The sequence below is a fragment of the Ascochyta rabiei genome, chromosome 8 (assembly GCF_004011695.2).
Source record: "Ascochyta rabiei chromosome 8, complete sequence".
NCBI classification, from domain to species: Eukaryota; Fungi; Ascomycota; class Dothideomycetes; order Pleosporales; family Didymellaceae; genus Ascochyta; species Ascochyta rabiei.
The window spans coordinates 725,267-731,713 of NC_082412.1; the positions used below are offsets into that span (position 1 = coordinate 725,267).

At 27.2% G+C, this 6,447-nt stretch overlaps 23 annotated features.

Annotated features, from left to right (window-relative positions):
* Nucleotides 1-1,270: part of a mobile genetic element that runs on past the window's edge.
* Nucleotides 337-376: a tandem repeat.
* Nucleotides 565-576: an inverted repeat.
* Nucleotides 565-909: a mobile genetic element.
* Nucleotides 567-637: a tandem repeat.
* Nucleotides 788-838: a tandem repeat.
* Nucleotides 898-909: an inverted repeat.
* Nucleotides 1,269-1,908: a mobile genetic element.
* Nucleotides 1,602-1,682: a tandem repeat.
* Nucleotides 1,887-1,961: a mobile genetic element.
* Nucleotides 1,960-2,073: a mobile genetic element.
* Nucleotides 2,038-2,077: a tandem repeat.
* A 226-nt stretch (nucleotides 2,078-2,303) lies between these two features.
* Nucleotides 2,304-6,447: part of a mobile genetic element that runs on past the window's edge.
* Nucleotides 3,180-3,188: an inverted repeat.
* Nucleotides 3,180-3,524: a mobile genetic element.
* Nucleotides 3,516-3,524: an inverted repeat.
* Nucleotides 4,350-4,388: a tandem repeat.
* Nucleotides 4,548-4,557: an inverted repeat.
* Nucleotides 4,548-5,139: a mobile genetic element.
* Nucleotides 4,706-4,751: a tandem repeat.
* Nucleotides 4,967-5,006: a tandem repeat.
* Nucleotides 5,130-5,139: an inverted repeat.
* Nucleotides 5,586-5,650: a tandem repeat.

A 6,447-nucleotide genomic window follows, 5' to 3' on the forward strand; every position in this document is an offset into this window, starting at 1 on the left:
AGTAGTAGTAATAGAGTATATAATCTTATATTAAGGGCTATTATAACCTAGTCTAGGTTAAATAAGACTAATCTAGCACCTAAGAACCCTCTTTAGATATTCTTAGAAAATAGTATTATAGGCGTGTATAAAGTATAGTAGAAACTCTATCTTTATAATATAGTTAATCTAGTTCTATATAAGTAGCTTAGCTTAGTGCCTAGATACCTTCTTTAAAGTAGTAAAATAATATATATTAAGGGGCTGTATAAGGTATAATAAGTAAAGAGGAAAATAGAGAGTAATAATTTTATTATTCTTATAGTATTACTAGAGTATAAGAGATATATAGCTCTTATAACTATTAATAATAAGTAAATAGTAGGTAGTAATAGTAGGTTTCTTTATATACCTATTAAAATAGTTTATCTAGTCTATATAAAGCTTACTAGTAGTCTAGCTATTATTAGAGACTCTAATAACCTAGTCTTAAGGCAGTTCTTCCTCCTTCTACTAGGTAGAGAGGTAGTAATAGAATTTAAAGAAAAGGAAGGCTAGAATAGCCTATCTTTTAGTATTAATGCTTACTATAGCTATAGCCTACTTCTAGTAACTAAACTAGATAGCTTTTAGCTAAACTTATTATTCTAAAGCTATAATAACTACCTCTAGAGAGATCTAGCCTATTATAAATCATGTCTTATTAAAGTTATATATAATCTTATTCTAGATACTATACTAAGCTTTAGTGTTAGCTACTAGGCTAAAATAGCTCTATAGAACCTTAGAATTCTTATAAATAGATCCTTTATAGTTATACTTATAATTAAACTTAATTTTAAATTCTAGGTATTACTTAATAAATGTACCAGGCTAGTTTACGCTAATAGGGCCTAGATTATACTTAGTGTGTAAAAATATAGCTATAGTAGCTATATCTTAGAGTAAAAAGAAAAAACCTTACGTATCTAGCTTAAAAACATATTTAATAATTACCTTCTTTTTATTATTATCTAGCTTCTATAAGTTAGCTATAGAATTAGCGTATAAAAGTTATCTATTACGCTAGTTACTTAGTGTGCTTTAAGGGACCTTATAGATAGTAGCTGTGCGTTACTAAGATAAATTTATATCTTCTTTAAGAGCCTAGAGCATAGGCTATATCTATACTTCCTTTAACACATTTAAATAGTGTTGTTAAGAAGATATTAGTGTCGAAGGAGGTGTTTAGTAGAGGCTTAGTAAAAGTGTCTAACTTACCTATTATCTAACTTACTTATAGGGTACGTTATAACTACCTATAATAGCTATTATTATAAGCTCTTATAGTGTAGTAGTAATTAATTACTTATAAAAAAGATATACTATCTATATTTTACTAGTAACTTTACGTTACAGCCTTAATAAGTAATTATAGCTAGAGTAGCTAGCTATAGTAGAAGAGGATAACTACTAATAACCTTTCTATTTTTTCTGCCTTTTTAACGCTTTTTAAGAGGCCCTACTTCTAAAGCTTTTCTTTTACCTAATTAGGGTTATTATATAGCTTTTACAGCTTTACACTCCTCTTTTTAGTATTACTTCTTAGCCTACTTTTTAGCCTTCTTAATTACTATATTAGCCTTCTTCTTCCTATATACCTTCTTAGCTACCTCTCTTACTATACACCTCTTCTTCTTCTTCTTCTTCCTAATATACTTCTTAGCAGCTACAACCTTCTTATTAGTTACTTTTCTAAGTAACTTATTTATCTCCTTCTAAACTTGTTTTCTAATACTTTTATAGAAGTATGCTTTTCTAGTCTCTAAAAGAGACTAATACGTTGCACTACTATAGTGCTTCTTTTATTATTGTAAGTCAAAGGCTTTATATATGTTTTTATACTTCTTCTACTTTTTAATAGTATTTTAGAGTCTATCTATTGTTATAAGTATTCTCCCTATACTAGAAGATACCTTAGCTAGGCTCTAGGCTAAGCCTAGTATAAAGAGTGTATAAGATAATTATAAGAAAGAATAGAGTTAAAGAGAATAGTAGGTGTATTAAGGTAGGTAGTATATAGTAATAAGACTAATTACTAAAGTATTAGTAATAATAAACAGGAGTAGGAAGCACCTGTTAGTAGGCAGAGAGAGAGAGATAAAAGAGAAGAAGAGTAAATAGAGATAGATTAATAGTAAGGTAGGTAGTAAGGTGTCTGTCTATTAGATAGATAGATACCCCTCTTATACCTAGCATTTAAGAGATTACTAAGGTTATTCCCTGTATTTACTAGTATTACTAAGGTAGTTACTCTGTATACTAGTATAATAACCTCTAACACCTATTAGGTGCTAGGCCTAGAGGTACCTCTGCTAGTCTTAGTAAGCTACTATATAGCTAGTTAGCCTAGACTATATAAAGTTGTTAGAGGCTATTACTAATACTCTAGTAATTAGTCTTATTACTAGATACTACGTACCTTAATACACCTACTATTCTCTTTAACTCTATTCTCTCTTATAATTACCTTATATACTCTTTATATTCTAATAAATCCTATATTTTAATTAAAGATAGACCTAAGCTACTATAACTCTTAAACTAAAATATCTAGGCTTACTGTTCTTAGAAAGGAACTAAGACAACCTACCTATAGGAAAGCTAGTAGAGTGTAAGGTAACACCTTCCTCTATAGATAAGAAGATACCTTAATAGACACTAAGTATCTATAGTACCTTAAGAGGATCTATAGGTTCTCTAGGTAGTATACTTTATTCTAGAATTTATATCTATAGGGTAGCTTTAGCTATAAAGAGTAAGAATAGCCTAGAAGTAGGTAATTAATAATAGGAGTTAGAAAACTTATATAAATAGTTATAAGAGATAAAAGACTAAGAGAAACTTTTCTTTCTTTATAAAATTAGACGTAAATATAATAAAGAAGATCTAGTAACAATCCTATCCTTCTAAAAATTACTAGAAGAGGTAGAGAAACTAAAATCTTTTATATATATAAATCTTTTATAACCTAAACTCCTATAGAAGTATATAAAGCATAACTACGCTAAATATAACTATTAGAAGAGAGATTATAAGAGATACTTCCTCTAATCTCTAGTTAATTTCCTTATGGAGGAATAAAAGATTAACTTTAGTATAAGGTACCTCTTAGAGAACCTAAAGATGTTATAGTAGGCTTACTGCACAACTAACTACTACAATTAGCTAACCTAGAAACTAATATAGTAAGAGCTAAAAAAAATTATACTAGATACTTTAAGAATACTAGCTAAATATAAGTAAGTAGTATATAAATCCTTAAAGTAATATAAGTAGTAGAAATCTTAGTCTCTTATAGATCTAGTAGACTTTATACATCTACTATAGAAAGAACTAAGTAACTTATATATACTAAAGCTCTAAGTTCTAGAATACACTACTATACTGCTTTCTAGCATATTAAAAAACTTATTTCTAATCTTTTATAAATAAAGGAATACAATCCTAAGAGTAGAGGAATAAGCTAATATTATTAACTAGAGACTAGGTTATTATAGCTAATAGCTACCTAAAAAGACTCTAGCTAAAGGCTAGACAACTAATAAAGGACTACAGAAGCACTAATTTAGTAACTTTAGGTTAGAGAGGAATATTAAAATACTAAAAAAGTTATTTAAGTCTAAGAAGTTCTATAAGAAGCTAGTAAAGGGTAAAAAGAGCCAAGATAGGCTATATAAGGGCTAAAATACGTGCCTTAAGTATAGGAAAACTAGTTACTACTACCTTAACTACCTAAAGCTAAAGTTAAATTTAAAAGACCCTACTCTAGATAAGTTAGGAAAAGACAAGAGGCCTAAGACCTAATCTCCTTTCTTATAGCCTATATTAAATTTTCTAAGAAGAAGAAGAAAAATATCTCTTTTTATAAGGTAGTATACCTAAAATATATATACCTAGTTATAGTTAAAGTATCTATAGGTAATATAGAGAATATAAAAGCCTTAATAGATAGAGGGTTATAACTAAACTTAGTTTTAGTTCTTCTAGTAAAGGAGTAGGATCTAGAGGTTACACTATTAAATAAAATAGTAGCTTAAGGTGTAGGCAGAGTAGAATTACCTATCTATAGAGTAACTAGAGTAGAAGTATCTATTATTAACTTCTATAGAAGATAGGAGGTCTAATAGATACCTTTTATATTTATAAACCTTTAAAGGTATAAGATATACCTTAGATTACTCTAGATTAACTAGATAAACCCTAAGCTAAGCTATTTAAGCTAGTGTATACTCTTCTAGGAAAGAATTATAGAGACTTTTCTAAACTAGAGAAAATAGCGTTAGAAGATACTAAAGAGTTTAAACGCACTATAAGAAGTCTCTTAGTTAATATTTATATATATATAGTAAACTTAGTAGATATATATAACCTAATATCTACTAAAAGAGGTCTAATTTTATAAGTGTATTACAATTATGCGTACTAAGGAATTAGAAGATAATATTTAGGTCTTACTAGAGTATAGAGAGTATAACCTAGTAATTAATATTATAGAAGAAGTAACTTCTCTCTACTAACTATTATACAGACTATCTACAATAGAATTAGAGATACTTAGAAAGTATCTAGTAGAATATTTACAAGTTAGCTAGATATAACACTTAAGGTTTCTAGTAGAGGTACCTATTCTGTTTTTAAAGACAAAGATAGTAACCTAAGACTGTGTATAGACTATAGAGGTCTAAACTAAAATTATAATTAAAAATTACTATCTATTACTACTAATTATAGAGTAACTAGAATAACTAGCATAAGCTAAGCTCTATACTAAACTAGTAATATATCTAAGGCATATTACTATATCTAAATTAAGAAATAGATAAGTAGAAGACTACTTTTTAAACTAGGTATAGATATTTTAAGTATATATTAATATTATTTAGACTTATAAATACTTCTACCTAATATTAGGCCTATAAAAATAAGGCACTAATAGGATTAGTTAATATAACTTATATTATATATCTAGATAATATATTAGTATACTCTAAGATAGAGGAAGACTATATTAGACACGTTAAGAAGGTTTTAGAGAGGCTTTATAAAGTAAACCTCTATATATACTTAGATAAGTTTTAAAGGTACTACTAATATATAGAGTACCTTAGGTATATAGTCTTACCTAAAGAGGTAAGTATTAACCTAGATAGGGTAAAAACAATCTAAGAATAGCTAATTCTGCGTATAGTTTATAATATCTAAGTATTTATAGGCTTTATAAACTACTATTAGAGGTTTATTATAGAGTTTTCTAAATTAGCTTTACTATTAACCTAATTTACCTAGAATAGGCTAAATGTAGCTAAATCCTATTAAGCAATAAAAAAGAAAGAGAGTTAGCCTTTTAAGCTAAGCAAAGAATATCTATAAGCTTTGTAGAATATAAAGGATTTATTTATAAACGTACTAATATTAGTTTAATTTATACCTAAGAGACAGACTAGAATAGAAGTAGATACCTCTAGAGGCGCTATCTTAGGAGGTCTTAGTTAACTAGTTCTTAGGGAAGAGAAGCTAGCCTTATAGAGGCCTATAGACTTCTATTTAAAGAAGTTAATCTAAGCTAAGTATAACTATAATACTTATAACTAGAAACTTATTATAATTATCTAAAGCTTATAATATTAACAAAGATACTTATATAGTACCTTCTTTAAGATCTTAACTAATTACTAAAACCTAAAATAGTTTATAGAGATAAAGGTTCTTAGCTATTAGTAAGTAAGGGTATACTTAGTGCTATCTAAGTTTAAGTTTATATTTACTTACTATATAAGGTCTATAAACCCTATAGATAGACTCTTATAGTATTCTAATAATTTAAGAGTAGTATAAGACCTCTTATAAAAGTATAATAAGGCTTTAATATAACTACTTTAGAAGATCCTAATTAGAAGAAACTCTAATACTCCTCTAGTAGTAGCTATAACCCTCTGTTTGTCTATAAAAGAAAGAAAGAATATAAGAGATCTTAGTAGAGAAGAATTAAAAGAGAATAGTTATATAGAGCTAATAATAGACTTAGATAATACAGACATACTCTCTAGTACTAAAAAAGAGTTAAGTAATATTAAAATAGAATACAATAACCTAAAAAAAGATAATATAGCTAAGGAGAAGCGTATCTTACTTATAAGATTAGAAGATAAGGTATAAGTAATTAAAGAATATTATAATAACCTAATATTAGAACACTTTAGAGTATAAAGGAACTTAGAGAAGATTTAGTGCAGATATACCTAGAAGAGCATTACTAAGAATCTAACTAACTACTACTATAACTACTTAGTATATAGAAGATTAAATTCTACCTAATATAAACTATATAGGTTATAATAACCCTTATAAGTACTAAGCTAACTATAAGAGAATAAAATAATAGATTATATTATAGAATTACCTTCTAGTAAGGTAGCTAGGTTAGTA